The following is a 14574-nucleotide window of genomic DNA, read 5'->3' on the forward strand; positions in this document are numbered from 1 at the left end:
GGGCATCAGCCACTCTGCCAACGAAGGAGGAGGCTCTCTACTCCCACAGGGTTGACCGTCTCAGAAACCCACAGGGATGGTTCCACTCTGTCCTCGAGGGTCGCTCTGAGTCTGACAAGACTGGATGGCAGTGAGGGTTTCTCCTTCACATTTGGAGTCTGAGACGGTCGAGATGCTAAGGAGCTCTTTCTCGTGGCAGTGCTGGGTGAGCGTCGAGTCTCTGAAGGCAAGACCTGCAGGTCACACCCAAGGGAAATGCATGGGGCTGTCTGACACTACCGGGATTTACAACCCGGGGAACCACATGTAGGGTGGCCAGGAGTCATAACCGACTCGCTGGCAATGGGTTTGTTTTGCATTTGTTTGGCCAAAAGGGTAACTATCAAAGGATGAAATGCCATCTCTATGTTTGGCATTTTCCCATTGAAATTATGTTCCAATATATTATTTTATGTGTTTTATAATGTCTCATTCCTTCAGATCAAAATACTTTTTTCCCTCTATATTATGAAAACAAGTAAAAGGCTCATTTTTTACGTTAAAGGCTCCTTCCCATTGGCTCGCCAACACACTTCATGAAGAATGAAATGTCTTTTGTCAGCTCTGATTTCCCCTGGTGCTAACATCCACCTCTTTATTTTCCTTCATTGACCAACTTCTTTAAAACAAAAACCTAAAAATCAAAACAAAACTCACTGCCATCGAGTCAGTTACGCGTCATCACGACCCAGTAGGACAGGGTAGCTGCCCCTGTGGGTTTTGGAGACTGCAACTCTACAGGAGCAGAACGCCTTGTCGTTCTCCCGTTCTTGAAGAAGCAGTTGTTTGTGTCTGCTTTCGCACCAGCTCTTTCAAGGTCCTTAAGGGTCTTCTGTCTCCTGCATCCCCCTGAATTTACTAGCACTTCCGGATGCCCCAATCCAGTGGGCTCTCACCGGCAATCTTTAACTCAGTCGTCCAGCATACTGACTTGCTGTGAGCACACCCTCAAGTCAGAAAACGTTCCTTTGACTTCTGTGACCCTTTACCTCCCTAGACATAGCCTTGACTTTCTCCAAGACATTGTCAGCCTTCTGGAGAGCCTCATAATCAAGTGTAAGCTCTCTTGAGATTTGGTCACTTTTGTGAGGCTTGCTCTCCATTCCATGCCCTGAAGACCTAGGTTCCTCATGCATGCACTTGTTATATCAACCGTGTCCCTATCCGCATGACCCGCCCTGCATTAATTTCCGCCCTCGCATCTCGCTGAGCTGTGCTCCCCAAGTTTCCCTTGCAGGGAGTGTGCCCTAGAATTTTATTTTAAGTATAAGAGAGAGTTTTATATAAAGGGTAAGTGTACATTAAGAAAACATCCAACCCAGTGCTGTCCGACATTAGCCCATATGTCTGACACCAATCCACAAAGTCCTCCTCCATCTCACAAAACACCTGCAATGATGCTGATTGCAGGAGGAAAGCCGAGTCAGTGAATGTGTAAGCACCTCAATGCTGGCAGGGGTCTCCACATGGTTGCTCCAGCACCCAGGGCTGCATCAGGATAGGTCCATGTGGCTTCTCCTTGGGGATGTCTTGCAGGAAGTGAGCCTTGCCAGCTGAAACAGGGGACTGGCTATGGCAGTTGCACCCTGGTCTTACCATCAGAAAGCAAGATACCTGAGAACTAGAAAGGGGAAGCTTGCTGAGTCATTTATCTCTCTGCCCTTCAATTAACCCCACATGTGTTTATTGGCCCGGTTGGCACAATAAACCATAGCTATCTTACATCCACAATAACAGCCTCCTAGAACATTTCTTCATATGAGAATGCTGTTCTTTAATCCACTAGAGCTCCTTCCTTTATCAATGAAATTAATTAAATAAATATTTTTAAATTTTTTCCTTACTTTTAAATAGTTTCTGCTTTCTTTTTTTAAAATAATTGTTGGGAGATCATACAACTCTTTTTTTTTTTTACTGTAGTAGGAAACAATGGGCCACCTCAGTAGTCCCTGAGGCTAAACCAGTACTATCCCCAAAATGACTTTAGCAAACCTGGTTCCCCTTGTGTCTGCAACACCATGCAGAGCTGGTGATCGAGTTTGCAACAACTCATTTTTTTAAAATCATTTTATTGGCGGCTCGTACAATTTTTATCACAATCCATACATCCATCCATTGTGTCAAGAACATATGTACATGTGTTGCCATCATCATTCTCAAAACATTTGCTCTCTACTTGAGCCCTTAATATCTGCTGCTCATTGTCCCCTTCCCTCCCCACTCCCCCTACCTCATGAACCCTTCATTATTCATAAATTATCATTATTTTGTCATATATTACACTGTTCGATGTCTCCCCCTGCCTTCTCTGGGAGAAGGCTATACGTAGATTCTTGTAATCAGTTTCCCCTTTCTACCCCACATTCTCTCCACCCTCCACATGGACGTCACAGTCAAATTTTCCAAGTGCACTGCTCAAGGGACACCAAGCCTCTGTTAAGGGCAAAGGAAAAAGTTGGGAAAGGGGAATAGGGGTGGTTGGACAACATGGATACCACAGAATTGTCCTGCTGAAGAATGGCTGAACAAGCAAACATCTTATTATCTACACATGTGCTGTGAGAGAGAGAGAGAGAGAGAGAGAGAGAGAGAGAGAGAGAGAGAGAGAGAGAGAAAGAGAGAGAATAAAAAGAGGAAAGGAAAGCCATTCTATCCCTCTTCTCAGAGCCTGTGTCCTCCACCCTATGTCAACTCGTCCTGGTTCATGGTCATCCCAGCCAGGAGCACATTTTAAAATCCATACGAAATGAATATGACCCTTAGTCACCCCCTTCTCATCCCATCATCCTATGAGAGGCTGAGGCCCCCTCAGACCACCCACTTACAGTTCCTGCTTTCCTTCCTCAGGATTGGTAGGCAACTTACTAAGCCATGGGAGTAGTTCTCGATCTTCACCTCCCACCTGACATCCATTCCTTTCTAAGGTTTACATAGCCCTGGAAATCAATTCCTAAAGCCCTGGCAAAAATCCCACTCAGCCACAGTCTACTGGGGATCTACTGCATGCTGGGTAGAGGGCTAAGCATTTGGGATGCATGAATTAAAAAAACTGACAAAAAGCCCTGCCAATAGAACCTGTTATCTTCTAGTGGGGATAGAGAGGCAACAAACAGCTACACCAACTCCTTCCTCCAGCATCTTCAAGGGCTACTCAGCATCCTGCTCTAAACTCCACAAAAGCCCAAATTATTTAGAATGATGTTAAAGATTCTCTAACCGGTGGTTCCCAATTCCCAGCATCTTACACTGGACCACTCACCATTTCCCAGGGACCACTTGTAACACCCCTCTCCTCCCCACCAGTGTCCTGACTCATTCCACAACGGGCATTGCCTCACTTTTCCAGCTCACTGCCTCCTGAAATACCACTTGCCTTGCAAAGTTCAACACCAACAACGCTACATTCTCTATAGAGTCTTTCTGTCCCACAAGCTCCGGACACCCATCAAAATGAAGCATTTCCTCTCTGCACATTTACACCACGCTTGTTTAGTCTATCAATCATTTTACACTTACAAACCATGCCATGTGTGAGTTGCAGTGCGAGAATATGTATATATAACTTGTTTCTTTCTGCTTTGTATTATATTTATTTATACATCTCCACACTCCTTTTCCACAAACATAGTAAATTGTAAGATTCTTGAGAATAGAACATGTTCTTTTTCATATTTATATTCCCAACATGGTGTCTTGAAAATGGATGTGGACTGAATGAGTACAAAACTAAGTATGTATTAGAAGAAATATTAATTGCGATAATGTCCAACTGATCATGTAGTGAATCAAAGTACTCTGTCTGTTGAGGTAGTTATTTTTCTCCTTTTTTCCCTCTTTAAGGGTGGTGGGTATAATTTCTCAATTATCACCAATTAATATGCACAGGATGACTGGCATTGATCCTAGGAGGGCTGTGTGGAATATTACTGAGGTAGGCTTTGCTCTCCAGGGCTCTAAAGAAGCAAGTTATCTTTATATTCCTGGTGTCAGTATGCAAATTAGCACATCCCTGGGAGCACCAAGAAACCAGTGGAAGTAGGGACTACGAAGGCGGTTCAGGGCAGGCATGTCCTTCTTTTTAAAAAGTCATCATACAGGAAGTCAAGCTAACAGCGGAGATTTCTTAGGGAAAAAATAGTCTAATTCCCCAAACAAAAGTCTTTCCAAATATTTAATTATAGGCTGTTTTAAAAATCATCGGTCCTGGCCACCCTCCCATCCCCCAGTTGCATCCAGGTGCCAATATTCCATTTCCACAGGGTTAGGAAGACATTTGTCCCTTCTAGCAAGTATACAGTGAGGGTCCCACAAAGGCTTGGGAAAGGTTGGAGCCCACAGGCTTCCAGTCACCAAATGTGGCAATGCCAGAGCCAGACCTTCAATGGACAGACGTACAGAAGCAGCAGACAGGACAGATCGCTGGGGTACACCGCCTCAGGAATAGGTCAAGAAACAAAGATTACCATTTGGTTTCTTTTCCTCTGCCGGGAATCCCCTTCTCTTTGCCACCTCCACCTGAGAAAAGGCCCACATCGCCTTTTAACCTGTTCTGGAATGTCATCTTCACTGGGCAGGCTCCCAAAACACCCTGAGCTCAATCCATGTAGCCCCGTCTCCTGTTGTGTGGTCCCTTGCGATGTGTTCAGCTCCAGGCCCACATCCACCGCCCCACACAGGACTCCTCGGGCTCCCCCGCCTCCCCAGCCCCTGCCAAGTGCTGGTGCATTCGGAAAAATCAAAGTGGATTCCAACTCACGGCAAGCCGCGTGTGCCAGGGCAGAACTGCGCTCCATCGGCTTTTCAATCGCTGGTTTTCCTCAGTAGATTGCCAGCCTTTTCTTCCAAGGTGCCTCTGGGCGGACTTCAAAGTTCACTCCTTCGGTGAGCGGTGAACATGTCAACCATCAGCACGGCCCAGGGACTTGTGGCGGCGCATGAAACACACCAACCCACTGCCAGCAAGTCCATCCCCACTCCTAGTGAGCCTGGGTGGGGATTCAGAGACTGTATCGTCACCTGACAACCTCGGGCCCAGTCTGTTGCCGGAATGGGCAGTGTGCAGTGCGGTTGTACATGAAGTCCTGTGAGTCGGAGCTGACTCAGCGGGACCTCACAACTGTAACAGATTCTTAAAGGGACAGACAGTTTTCTCTTTCTCCCTCAGAGAGGCAGGTAGGTGCGAACCATCAGCCTTGCAGTTGGCAGTCCACCCACAGCCTCACCAGAGCGTTTTTCGCTGGTGCATTAACCAGAAACCAAATGCACAGCCATCAAGCCAAGTCTCCCTCATCATGACACTATTGGGGCAGAGTCGAAATGCCCCCGCGGGTTTCTGAGGCTATCGATCTCTAGCGGGGAGCAGCCAGCCTCCTCTCGCTCCCTTGGAGCAGCCGATCAGTTTGAACTGATGACCTCGAGGTCCGCAGCCCAATGCTGCGCATAGCAGGTGTGAATACACACAGTGAATTGGTGCTTACGGCCAAGCAAGAATGACGGCACTTACGTTCACCAATGATGCCCAGGGAGGGTAGGTGTAGGTAGTTAATGTTCATAATCCAGAAAACAAAACTTCTCCCATTCGGTTTTCTCCTTCAGTAACACTATCTCCAGAAGGGGACTGTCACAGCCTTGCGGGCTCCCAGTGTGTTGCCATGGAAACTAGGTTCCCCATGGAGGCTCTGGCTCAAGAGCCCCTCCCACTTAAAAGAAGCTGAAGACATGCAAAGGGCATCTTGGTCCCCCCCACCTAAGCACACTTCCTTTTCTCCTTTGTACCTCGGACTTCTTAACCGTTTGAGTAACTTCAAAGATGAAGCCAGGTACGTTCTGGGAGCCAGCTCCCCTAGAACTGCCTCTACACCTGGACTGAGCATCTACAGACAGCAGTGGAGATTCAATCTGGATTACGTTTCATACCCCGTGTGACTTTACTGTGCACCCCAGCCTTCCGTGGCTGCTATTGCTATGTCTCCCCTTTCCTCTTCCCTCATTCTCCACAGCACATGCCACGGGCCCCACGCATGTCCGTGAGCACCTGTCACTTCTGCATGAGGAGTACCATGGAGCAGAAGCAGCTGCTCAATCGTCGATTGGCAGGGGGGACAGATGTCAAATTTGGAGGCGACATTGCTGCTAGAACTCACCCCACGGAGGCCCCCAATCAGAAGTCTGTTGCACGGTCCCTGAGAGGGTCAGGGAGCAAAGCTGGCCTCCCACTCTCTGGTCTTCTGTGACAGCTGAAGGCGCCAAGCTTTGCCTGATGTTCCCGGGCTTCTCTGTATTCAAAGTCAGAGGCAGCCCGGCAGCAGGGCTGGAAAGAGGAACAGCAGTGGAGCGCCTGTACCTGATTGCTGGCTCGAAAGCCCCCTAGAAGAACGTTTGTTTGATTGATATTTAAGTACTGAAAAGCCCGAGCTGGCACGATGACATTCACCTTAAAACCTCCTCAACGCGCCTGGTGAGCTTTAAACCTTGGGGAGGTTTACACAAACCCAGCATCGAAATCCCGCATTCTCAGCCTGATTGGCGCTGGAGCCGCCCCGGGGATGAGGCTCCCCTGCCCGCCATCTTTCTGCAAAAGGCTTTCTCCTGACCTCAGGCATCCCGAAGGGGTCCTCTTCCTCCAGATTCACACCAAGCCTCAAATCCAAGGCAAAACCCTGACAGAAACTTCCTTCCACAGTCAAATTGAATAGACCTTCCCAAGGCTAGTTCCCAGGAGGTGTTTAATGCTCCCCGCTTCTGGGTTTCTTTGCTTTCTCTTAAAGAAGCTCGTTCTTTTGATGCAATATTCATGACCCCCAGTCCCAGGAAGGCCCTCCATAGCAAAAGGGAAAGCGCTTCCTTCTCTAATGAGCCGTCGTTCTTCCTTTCTCACTCCCGAGGCGCCCTGGTGGCACAGTGAGTTAAGCATCGTCCTGCTAACCTCAAGATCAGTGGTTCAATCCCACCAGTTTCTCCATGAGAGAAAAAAGGAAGAGATCTGTTCCCAGACAGATGGACATGAAGAGAGCTTCTGTTCTCAGGTCCCGCCCTTTTTTAATCTGGTCTCCCGAGCAACAAGGCAGAGTGCCGACCTAGTGCCTATGCGCCATATAGCACCATGCACGTGAATTTAGAAACCACTCCAATAGAGAAGACGTCACTTCAGCTGGGCAGCATTTCAAGGTGGGGAGAGAGGGATAAAACCACTCAGTACACTGCCATGCAGCATCGTGCTGAGGCCACCACAAACCATCAGACTCTCCTCTAAACGTGGTAGGAGAACTTTACTGGAAATTCAAGTCTAGATACAGGGAGGGGGCATATATGTCTCAGAAAGAAGGCCATTAGACTTCCATTAGAGGATACGCTGGGAGAAGCTCCCATCAGGGAAAACACAACAAAAACAAAAAACACTTAAAAATATTTATATACAACCCAAGGGGGTTGCCAATGCTGTGTTCCCAGCAGGATACCTCCGACCTAGTTTGTATGCAGTCCTCAGTGGCTCAAGCCTTGTGCTGTGGACTCTAACTCGAGACTCTGTCCTTTCCAGGTGTGCAACATTCTTCATAGAACACCCAGAGGGCTCGCTGTGAGAAACTCACTAAGTGAACTTGGTTTTAACTCAGACTTACTTATAGCTGACTCTGTCTGGAGCTGACAGACTCCCTTGGGCTTAAGGCTGACACGCCCTAGGGTGAGGAAAAGCAGATGACTGCTATCCCCGGGTAAGAGAATTGGAAGGTAGTGGACTTTGGTTCAGATGTATTTCTTTGAGGGTGTCCAAGGAATGGTAGGCTGGGAGTACCATATATTTACTATTTTAATGTCCTTCTTGCTTTCTTATGACATGGATTCATCTTGTAGGCATGGTTCTGTCTGGGTAATGAGTGTTATTGAAAGTTTTACCCTATCACCAACCCCCAGTGTTTGTGTCATGTCCAGTCACTTATGAATTTAAGTCAATGATTCATGTATTGTAGTCTGAAGCTGGCCTAAACTTGTAAAATGATTTTTTCCTCAACAGTGTTTAACATTCTATACCACTGGATAAATTAATGACACTATCAATAGCATTATCTGATGCCCCCGTGGGATGGTTTATAATGCTATCATGAAATGATAACCATGTCTCTAAAATGAATCAGAGACATATATGAACCATAGACATATGAATGGATTTGGGGCTAACACGTAATTCTAGCCCCGACTTAAGAACAATTAGTTCGTGTAACATGGCCCTGCTCAAGGCTCACCTTCATGAAGAGATCACTGAAGATATGGATGCGATAACAAAATGTGATAAAGAAACAAGATGGTGCTCAGCTTTCAGAAAGAATAGAATATGAAGTCTTAAAGGTTTGGTTTCAAACAAGCAGCCAACCAAGTGAGAGCCCGACTGAGTCCACATGGAAGAAGGACACCAGCCTGTGTGATCCAAGGTTTGCAAAATATAAAACCAAAAGTCAAAGGAGGGAATAGTGCCCGAGCTTAAAATGTGAACACCTGATTCACAGAAGACCATCGCTGACACTGGAAACTCAAAATTTGCAGGACTATTTGCCAGGTCCACACATGGATTAGTTCTCCGGAGCTCCGTGGTTGAGGGCTGTGAACAGCCTTGCTATTAGGCAACATTGTAAAATTGATTATGACAGGTGTAGTTAGCTTAAAAGGTAACACCTTATCATGTAATCTCCCATTGGATCCACTTTAAAGCTGGTTTAGTTTTTAATATATATTTTTAAATAATTTTATGAGGAGCTCTTACAGATGTCATAACGTTTCATAGATCAACCACATCAAGCAGTACTGCACAATTGCTATTCCAATCAGTTTCAAAACATTTCCTTTCTTCTTGCACTCCTTGATATCAGCTCCCCATATCCCTCCCTCCCCCACCCAAGCCCCCCACGAACCGTCATTTATTTATGTATGTACGTATGCTATATCTTACACCACCCATTATCACCTCTCACATATTATCCTGTGGTTCACTCCCCTTGAATGGGTTATACAGTCACCCATGCCATCAGTTTTCTCCCTGCCCCCCTCTTCCCGGACCCTCAGGACTGTTCTTCTGATGTTTGGGGTTCAAGGGGACGCAGGTCCGGCAGTTTGACCGCCTTGCTGCCATTGGCTGAGGATGTCCTAGGAAACGGCTCAGCTCAGTCTCTACACTCAAGAGAAGACAAGAGTTCTGCTCCGGACCTCCGGCTGGCAGTCACATTCTCTGGACTTTGCGATCTTCAGTTCCTCACTGCCTGCCCTCTGGAGCCTGTCAGCACACGCACACCGAACCTCGCCGCCTCCGTACTTTCTTATTTCGACAGAAAACTGACCCTGCTTGTTACAGAGCACCAGGTGGAGAGCTCGCCCAGGCAGGTACAGCCGCCACCCAGCCAGTTTCTAATATATTTTACTTTCTCTTTGATTGGGTTTTTTCTATGTTTTGTGTAGTCATTGAGTTGGGTTTTTTGGTAGTTTGTTTAGTTTCCATGATTGTGTTTTGTTTTGTGTGCTTTTTTGTCGATGAAATGCAGGACAGGTAGCTATGCAGATAACAGTTACTGGATAGACAGAGGCATTCCCTGTAATGGAATCCTTCACGCCAGCCGGGATCCTTACCAAAGGCCTCATCTCTTCTGACTTGAGCTCAGCAACTGCACCATCAGGGCTTCTTTGGACCACTCCGTGGGTTATAAGCCAGATCAGTGTTTCCCACGGTGGGCGATAGCACCCTGTGGGAGATACTGGAAGGACCTGGAAAAGCAGATACCTACTCTTTGTCCTGATTGTGGGCTAAACTGCAAAGGCTATTGATGAATATTATTCTTATTGCCAGGGGCCATTGGGTAATTTCTTCCTTCCTTCCTTCCTTCCTTCCTTCCTTCCTTCCTTCCTTCCTTCCTTCCTTTCTTTCTAATGAAAAGAGGGCTATAGATCAAATAGGTCGGAGAACCTGTGCGTTAGGCTGTTGTAAGGTGTGGTTTAGAAATGGAATTTGCTTACAAGTAAATATTTTAAGCCAAGAGAAATGTGCGATTTTGCAACCTTGTGGGCAAGGGTGTGTTTCTGTTTTGTTGCTGCTGCTGCCTTGATATAAGGAGAAGTCTTGGCAGTGTCAGGACACCCACCCTGACAAGCTATGTGCCCTATAAAATGTGAATTTTAGAGTGAGGCTCGAGGTTTCAGATATTGATTGTGACTCAGAGAGAGTACTACCAAAGGGCATAACTACCCTGCAGAGGATCAGTGGGAATGCTGGGTGGTTTAAGAAGAACATTGGGTCAAAGGCTGATACCTGTGCCCTCTGAATAACCTTGAATAAGTGGCACACACTCTGTTGCATCAGCAGAAAGATAAAAGGATGTGGGCAGGGGAATGTTAAGGTAGGGAACGGGCATTAGTGGGAGGATGTAACCTCTAAAGCCAACCCTGGGTTTGCAATGAATGGTTCTGGCCCTTGCTGACTATGTGATGTTAAACAAGTTACTACCCTCTCTGAAGCTGAGGTCTCTCAACCACTAGAAGTGAATAATAATGCTGCTGTAGACATACTTTTAAGGGGGCCTGGTATCATGGTGGGTTACAGAATAGGCTGCTAACTGGAAAGTCAAAAGTTCAAAACCACCAGCTGCTGCATGGGAGAAAGATGAGGCTTTCTGCTCCCATAAAGATACGCAGCCTCAGAAACCCACAGCTATACAGTTTTTTTAGCATCCTCATGAGTTGGCATTTACTTGAAGGAAGTGAGTTTTCTTTAGTGATACCCGTTTTTAAGGAGCCCTGGTGGTACAGCAGGTTATATGTTGGGTTGCTTACACAGGTAAGAAGTTCTAACCCGCCAGCCACTCTGAGGGAGGGATATGAGAACGTCTGCTCCTATAAAGATGCACGCTCTCAGAAACCCTAGGGAGCAGCTCTACTCTGCACTAGTCCATGGCTATGAGTTGGATCAAATTGAATGGCAGTAGGTTGGGCTTTATTATATTTATATATATTTAATCATTTTATCGGGGCTCGTACAACTCTTATCACAATCCATACATGCATCCCTTGTGTCAAGCACATTTGTACATTTGCTGCCATCAACATTTTCAATATATTTTCTTTCTACTTGAGCCCTTGGTATCAGCTTCTCATTTTCCCCTTCCCTCCCCCACACTCCCTCCCTTGATAATTTATAAATTATTATTATTTTTTCGTGTCTGGTGTCTCCCTTTACCCACTTTTGTGTTGTCCATCACCCTGGGAGGGGATTATATATAGATCGTTGTGTTCAGTTCCCCCTTTCCCTCCCCTTATCCTTACCCTCCTAGTATCGTTTCCCTCATTATTGATCCTAAGGGTTGTATCCATCCTGGATTCCCTGTGTTTCCAGCTCTTATCTGTACCAGTGTACATGCTCTGGTCTAGCCAGATTTGTAAGGTAGGATTGGGGCCATGATAGCGGGGTGGGCAGAAGGGGAGTAAGCATTAAAGAACTATAGGAAAGTTGTATGTGTCATCGTTGCTATACTTCAAACTGACTGGCTCATGTTCTCCCCATGACCCTTCTGTAAGGGGATGTTCAGTTGCCTACTGATGGGCTTTGGGTCTCCATTCTGTACCCCCTTTCATTCATAATGATATGATTTTTTTTTGTTCGGGGTTTTTGATGCTTGGTACCTGATCCTATGGACACCTCATGGTCACACAAGTTGGTGTGCTTCTTCCATGTGGGCTTTGTTGCTTCTCAGCTATATGGCCACTTGTTTATCAAGCCTTTAAGACCCCAGACACTATATCTTTTGTTAGGTGGGAACCATCAGCTTTCTTTACCACGTTTGATTATGTATGCACCAGCTTTGTCTTCAGCAATCCTGTCCGGAAGGTGAGCATCATGGAATGCCAGGTTAATAGAACAAAGTGTTCTTACATTGAGGGAGTACTTGAGTAGAGGCCTAATGTCCATCTGTTACCTTAATACTAAATCTATAAACATATGTACATAGATATATTTAATACCTATTTACATAAATATATTTGCATATGTACATGCCTGTATTTAGACCTCTCTAAATGACCTTTGCCTCCTGCTTCTTTCCTCTGTTTCCTTTTACTTTCCTCTTGTCCCACTATCATGTTCAGCCTTCATTTAAGTTTCAGTAATTTCTCTGGGTTACATTGCCTTGATCCGGCCCTACCAGGTCTCCTACACCCTCCTTGCCATTGATATTAGATCACTTGTTGTTCCCTTGTCCCTGGGTTTGTTAACACCTACTTCCTTTCCTCCACCTCCCCTTAGTCCATTTCCCACCCCCCCCAATTTTCGGTACATTGTTTTCTCTTCTGGATTGCTTATCCCAACTATCTTATCTAGATAGACATGCAGAGATAATAATATGCACAAAAACAAGACAGAGCAAAACAAAGCAACAAAAGGAAACAAACCAGCAACAACAAACAATGATAAAAAAAGAGAAACCTATCAAGAGTTCCAGGTATGTTTATTGACCCTTAGGAGTGTTTTCAGGTCCCGTCTGATGGAGTGCCACGCCCCGGACTCACAGTCTATTTTGGGCATTCCCTCGGGGACTTCATTGCTCTGTTCCCCTTGCTGTTCTGTTGCACGCCCTTAGTGTTTCCCCTGGTGTGGTGGTTTATATCTACTTTTAAGGAACCTTGATGGTGCAGTGCATTAAGTGTTGGGCTTCTAACTACAAGGCTGGTGGTTCGACGACATTGGCCTCTCTGAGAGAGAGAGAGATGAGGCTTTCTGCTCCAGTGAAGATTTAGAGTCTCTGAAGCCAAAAAGGGCAGTTCTATTCTGTCCCATAGGGTCACTATGAGTCAAAATAGACTGGGGGCAGTGGGTTGTCTCTCCACTTTTGCATTTTACAGAATTTAGGATGAAAACACAAGCATTTCACATGTTATTGCTCCGAGCATAAAGAGAAGGCAGTGATGGTTCAGATGCTGCATTTGGGAGACTTGTTGATTCCTGGTCCATGCACCAAGAGAGCAGCCAGCATCCATGGTAATGAGCGTTCTTATGATGCTGGGCAGATTTCAGTGGAACTGCCCGATGAACAGGACTAGGAAGAGAGGCCTGGAAATTTACTTCTGAAAACCATCCAGTGAAAAGCCCATGGATTCCCAAAGTCCAATTCTATTAGGATAAGGACCTCATGAGTTGGGAGCCAAGCCCACAGGAGCTCACCACCACAAGCTACAAGGAATTGCTCCGGATAAGCCAGCATCTCCTTTCAGATCCTTCCCTCGCCTTCCTGAGCTCCTCAGAGTTCTAGCACTACACGCTGCCATGCTGTGCTAACCGGAGGAGCCCTGAAATTAGGCAAAAGACAGATGTGTGGGACAGAAATAATATGTCAGGTTTCCCTTCCAAAGTGTGACTGTGATGAAGACCCAGATGTGTCCGTGGAGGTAGCTTAACTGGGTCAAGAATTCAAGCAGAGGAATTACCACTATAGAAAGAGCTGAGATGGTGGCCCTACCGAGGGAGCCAAACAGCTCAGGGATCTTGTCAACAGAGTTGAAGCAGATGTAAGACAACAAGAGGACCTTTTGACCCACTAAGCACAAGGCTGGCAGTTTCATTACTTGGCTCAAGCAGAAGGCGTAAATGCTGAGGGCAGGAAGGACTGATGCACCCTGGAGCTCTCTGGGTTACGGGTTAAAAAAAGAGATCGATAGAGACCCTATAGTTACCTGCCAGCTCCCATGCTCTTTGTGCCAAAGTGGCTTCACACGGAGCCATACGAAGGAAGCAGTGAGGGTGAGCCCCGAGTGGTTGCGGGACTAAGAGAGCCCAGGGAGTTGACAAGGATGATCAGGGACCTGGAGCAGGAGGCGGACATGGATCAGAAGTGACGGAAACCACAGCTGGCCCATTCTTTGAGGGGCAGAGCAGGGTGTCACCTGGAACAACATCCAGCTAGGGGAACTGTCCTGGTTTCCTGTCAACCCGATGAGGTGTGATAACTGGGGACAGTAGAACCGAACAATGACAGCCCAGACACACACAACGGCTGCTTCAATGTGGCAGCGGCGGGGCAAAGCCTCAAAGGGAGAGGCCCAGAGTGTCAATGAGATGGCACGGAAGGAGGAAAATGAGTGTGCTCCCAATTCTCTCCCCCCCAGGCCTCCCTCGACCACCTCCCAAGGCTCCATTCCACTCAGGTCTCTGCTGGCAAGGGCGGGGCTACACCACAGCTTGGTGGTTTCGTGTTTTTGCATTTGGCCACCTACCCTCCTGCTGGTCTTACCTCGCAGTGGTCAGCCTTCTCTCCAGACATTACCTAACTCGGCAGACTCACTGCATCCCCGCAAGAGAGGTGACGGGAATAATCCTCCTTATTTCAAAGAATTGGAGGCAGAAATGCCCAGGACCTAAAAGGTCTTCTCAGCTCCCTGCAATAAATTGTGGAGAAGGCTGGAAGAGAAGGTCCCTTGAGCTAGAACCATTAAACTGCATGAACCCTCGGCCTGGCCCACTCTGGGGATGTCATGCCTGAGCCACTACCTGAAGCACCAGCTCCCAGCTCA

The 14574-nt window shown here is 46.8% G+C and overlaps 1 protein-coding gene and 1 non-coding gene across 2 annotated transcripts in view; both read right to left on the reverse strand.

Annotated features, from left to right (window-relative positions):
• Positions 1 to 14574, reverse strand: part of ASTN1 (astrotactin 1) — a 316698-nt gene that overhangs the window by 239276 nt on the left and 62848 nt on the right. The gene's annotated exons all lie outside the window — the stretch shown is intronic.
• On the reverse strand, positions 1952 to 2084 carry LOC142438381 (small nucleolar RNA SNORA66). The gene has a single exon (XR_012782762.1). It is a non-coding gene; the product is annotated as a small nucleolar RNA SNORA66 (small nucleolar RNA).

The sequence above is a fragment of the Tenrec ecaudatus genome, chromosome 1, assembly GCF_050624435.1.
Source record: "Tenrec ecaudatus isolate mTenEca1 chromosome 1, mTenEca1.hap1, whole genome shotgun sequence".
In the NCBI taxonomy this organism is placed as follows: Eukaryota; Metazoa; Chordata; class Mammalia; order Afrosoricida; family Tenrecidae; genus Tenrec; species Tenrec ecaudatus.